This window comes from Zingiber officinale, chromosome 2A (genome assembly GCF_018446385.1).
Source record: "Zingiber officinale cultivar Zhangliang chromosome 2A, Zo_v1.1, whole genome shotgun sequence".
Taxonomy (NCBI): Eukaryota; Viridiplantae; Streptophyta; class Magnoliopsida; order Zingiberales; family Zingiberaceae; genus Zingiber; species Zingiber officinale.
The window spans coordinates 66,468,768-66,473,765 of record NC_055988.1 but is presented as its reverse complement, the minus strand read 5'-3'; positions in this window follow the sequence as shown (position 1 = coordinate 66,473,765).

Sequence of the window (4,998 nt, the reverse complement as noted above, 5' to 3'; positions counted from 1 at the left end):
TACCACAGATAAAGGAAAAAGCTGGATGAGCTAAAGGAGCAGCAGGAGAGGCCAGGAGATGTGTGTGGCAGTGGCTAGACAACCAAATAAGAACCTGCTTTAAAAACTTTTAAACTATGCTTTGGTATCATGAATTGTAGTACCGTATGTGTGACTCGATGTTATGTTTCTACTAATTTTGATATCATGTTATTGATGCCATGATAGTGTAGTTTGGATTTGATGAAAAGAAAAACAAAAGAAAAGTTTTTATTAAACTAAGAAAATTATTTTAAGTCTTCCGCTGTTTTAAAAAGAAAAATCTGTACATGTAGTATCGTAGCCTCATCCCTTAGGGTTAGCAGGGAGGGCGGGCATTACACAACATGGTCTGAGTCTTCAAACGACTCTGAGACTGACGAAGAAGAACCGGCAAGCTTCCTCGCGCTACTAGTACTAGCATCTTTGGCGGAAACTGAGTCCGAATACGAGACAAATACCGAGAGCGAATCTGGAACCGAGTCTAAGTGAAGCCACGGATCCGTATCCGTTTCCGAAGGTTCTAAACCCATTGTAAGTTCTTTAATTTCTAGTATTAACTTAGATGATTCAGAAAAATTTAGTTCCTTACTTACTAAAGAAGTTGGCTAAATTCAACGTCCGAGTCAAGTCACTCCAAAAGGAGGTAACAACCCTTAAGGAAGTGACTAACTCGAGTCCTTTAACTGAGCCAGTTCAAATTGAAAATTCAACCCAAGTCCAACAACTTGAGGAAGAAAAATCCAATTTGAAAACTCAAGTTAAAGAACTCAAGAACATGTTGGAACGGTTTACTTTGGGTTCCAAGAATCTTGATCTGATTCTCGGAAAACAAAAAGTCATTTACAACCGATCCGGACTTGGATTCAAGACTAAAAGGAAATACCACTCATATTTATCACTCGTTAATAGATCAAATAGAAAGGTAGTCCAAGCATGGGTACCTAAGTCCAACCTGATCAATCAAGTTGGATTTGGTCAATATTGGGTCCCCAAGGATCAAGTCTATTACCTTGATAGACCATATCGAGGCTATGATCCAGAGGGAGCCAGAAGAAAAACTGTCTTAATAAAAAGATAAACCATTAAAAGAATATAATTAAAATTAATTTAAAATTAAATTAAATTAAACTAAATGAAATTAAATTAAAACTTAAATCGAATTTATAAATTAAGTAAAAGTATACACAAATCCTAAAAGGTAAATCAATAATGTAGGAGGAGGCTTCAGAATAGCTGACACCTCAAAAATTAATTTACTCGATAGGGTAACCCAAACCAAGCTACCTGGCAGGGTAAGTAGAACTAATTAGAAAAGGAACAAGTTTAACTTGACCAATGGTACTGTGAAGTTTTGGATGATAGTACGTTAGGGAAGCTTAGTCTATGCATATCTAGGAAGATATGGCTTCGACCTGGTGCATTTGGCTAAGTGGAACTTACCGAAGCTACCCCTTACGGATCCTAACTAGTTAGACCAAGGTTTTGTACTAAGTTCAGTGGAGAGGACTATCTGGAAAATCTCTAAGGCATGGTTACTCTAATGATGTCCAAGTGACTCACCATAGCCCAGAAGTTTATCCAAAGAATGTCTATTTGTTGAGCCCAAAACTAAACCTGAATCTAACACAAAGTAAAACCGAACCCTACAAGAAGCCGCTAGGGCTATGTTAAATGATTACAAACTATGCAACCAATTCTGGGCTGAAGCGATAAATACAGCATGTTATATCCAAAAATAGAATCTTAATTAACAAAACCCACAATAAAACACCCTATGAAATATATTACAATAAAATTCCTAATCTATATTACTTAAAAGTTTTTGGATGTAAAATACATATTTTAAACACTAAAGACTACTTAGGAAAATTTTCATCAAAAACAACTCTAGGAATATTTTTAGGGTATTCAACAACCAGTAGGATATATAGGGTGTATAACAAACATACTCTAAAAGTCGAAGAAACAATAAATGTAATATTTAATAAAAATAATAAAATAACAAATGAAAATAATACAGAAAATCTTAACCCAAGAATTATTGAAGATGATGAAATTCAATCTAACTATAATAAACCAGAGAACAAACCTCTGACCCAAATATAAGACCAACAAGAGTAAGTACTTCTCACCCACCTGACCAAATTTTGGGTGATCCAAACCTAGGAGTCAGAACCAGATCTTCCTATAGAAACCAGAGTCAGATTGCCCTTATTTCTAAAATTGAACCTAAGACTATTGAAGAAGCCCTACCTGACCCAGACTGGATCATTGCCATACAGGAAGAATTAGCCCAATTTGATAGAAAGCAAGTCTGGGAACTTGTACCTAAACCCGTAGATAAGTCCATAATTGACACCAAATGGGTATTTAGGAACAAATTAGATGATCAAGGGGATATAGTGAGAAATAAGGTGAGACTAGTAGCCAAAGGGTTCAACCAGGTTGAAGGTTTAGACTATGACGAAACCTATACACCAGTAGCTAGACTCGAATCCATTAGGATGCTACTGGCTTATGCAACACATAAAGGATTTAGATTATATCAAATGGATGTCAAGTCAGCCTTTTTGAATGGGTTTATTAAGGAAGAAGTATATGTAAGAAAATCTCCAGGGTTTGAGGACCAAGACCACCCAAACCATGTATTTAGACTTAAAAAGGCATTATATAGATTAAAGCAAGCACCTAGGGCATGGTATGAACGGTTATCCAATCACTTGATATCCAAAGGCTTTAACCAAGGTCAAATAGATCCGACCCTATTTGTAAAAATCATAGAAAAAGACATCTTCATAGCCCAAATCTATGTTGATGATATAATTTTTGGCTCAACTAACTCTAAACTGTTAAAAGAATTTATTAAACTAATGAAAAATGAATTTGAAATGAGTTTGGTTGGGGAGCTTACCTTTTTCTTAGGCTTACAAATCAAACAAACCAAAGATGGAATCTATATCTATCAAACTAAATATGCTAAGGAATTAATTAAAAAATTTGGCATGGAAAATTCAAAAATTATAAATACTCCAATGGCAACAAACATCAACATTAACTCTGACCCAGAAGGAAATCAATAGACCCAAAGTATTATAGAAGTGCAATAGATAGCTTATTCTACCTAACTGCAAGTCGACCCGACATATTATTTGCAGTAGGTATATGCTCAAGATACCAATCTTGTGCAAAAGAGTCGCACCTAACATATGTTAAAAGGATACTTAGGTACATTAAAGGTACCCTAAATGTAGGACTTTGGTACCCTAGAACATGCATCTTTGACCTTTTTGGCTATTCTGATTTAGACTATGCCAGGTGTAAATTAGACAAAAAAAGCACAAGTGGTAGCTGCCAAATTCTAGGTCAATGCCTAGTAAGTTGGTCAAGCAGAAAGCAACACTATGTTGCTCTATCCACTACTGAAGCTGAATACATAGCCCTAGGAGAGTGTGACTCTCAACTCTTGTGGATGATGCATACATTAAAAGACTATCAACTAGAATACAAAAATACAAAAATTTTAATCGACAATATGAGCTCAATTAATCTAACCAAAAATCTAATTCATCACTCAAGGACCAAACACATAGAGGTAAAATATCATTTTGTAATGGATCATGTAGCCAAGGGTGAAATTGTACTCAACTATGTTGAGTCCAAATCAAACCTAGCTGACATTTTCACAAAACTCTTACCTGAACTTGAATTCAGTGCACTTAGAAGACAAATAGGAATGTGTTGGGTAGAATAGGTATTGATTTTCAAATCAGTTTCCTACCTTCACTCTTAAATGTTTTACTTGTTTTCAAAATAATATTTCTAAATTCTAGGCAAAACTTTGTTTTCAAAATCCCAATCTTACTAATTTTTCAAATTTGGACTTAGCCTAGGCTCTACCTTAGAAATCATGCTCCCCTAGAATTCAGCCAGAGCATCTCACAAACACCTAGGCTTACCTTGATTGTACTTGAAAAACATAAAATGGTGTGAGATGCATAGGGTACAGCCTGGACTCAAAAATGCTTATATTTGTGCATCAATATGAGTATGGATGTTAAATACCTAATATATAGTAATCAAGTCAAGTCATCCAGCCCTAGTCAAATCTAACTGGATCTATTGACTTAACTTGACTAGCCAAGTGAAAGTTGTTGTCCTCTAGACAATCAGCTAGTAGCTAGATGGTTAGACATGTGGCCAAGAAATTAAACTATTTGATTGTTTAGGGTTACTCACCTTGCACATTAGGGCTCTGATACCTTACTTAAAATAGCTTAGTTAACTTACAATCAAATTAACTCAACTCATGCTTGGACATTAAGGTTTTGCTCCTCCTTGGCCGTTAAGTATTTTGAAATTCATTATTCATTTAAATACTTTTTCAAACATTTTAATATTTTTTTCAAAATCCTTTGGAAATTTAGTAAAGTTTATTTTGTTCTTTTCAAACTATTATTTTAAAAAAAAACTTGTTCAAAATTAAAAGAATATTTACCAACAAAGTTTTTCAAATTTAACAGAGTTTGAAAATTTACTTTTCATCTAAGTTTCAAAGTTGACTAAAGTTATTTTCTTAAACTTTTTACTAAATCTTCAAATTTAGTTGAAAGAAAAATTATCCCCCTAGACATTTAGCTTACAATGAATCATAAAAAGCTAAGTGTTTGAAAAAGTTCTTAAAGCTAAAATTTTTTTTAAACTTAATTTGATTTTCATACTTAAAGAAAATAATTTTTTAAATATTTTTAAGTTTAATGAAAAATATTTAAAATAAAGTCTTTAAAAAAGGTTAAGTTTTCAAAATTTTGGCTAAACTGAATTGTTCTATACTTAAACTATTTTTACTTAGCAAAATGTTCCTATGCTTTTCCTACAAAATTTTCCCTACAATGACTTAAAAGCCAGGTGTTTTAAATGTTACTTTTGACTTCAATATTTTTTACTAAGTTTTTCCTACAAAGTTTTTGATATATGGCA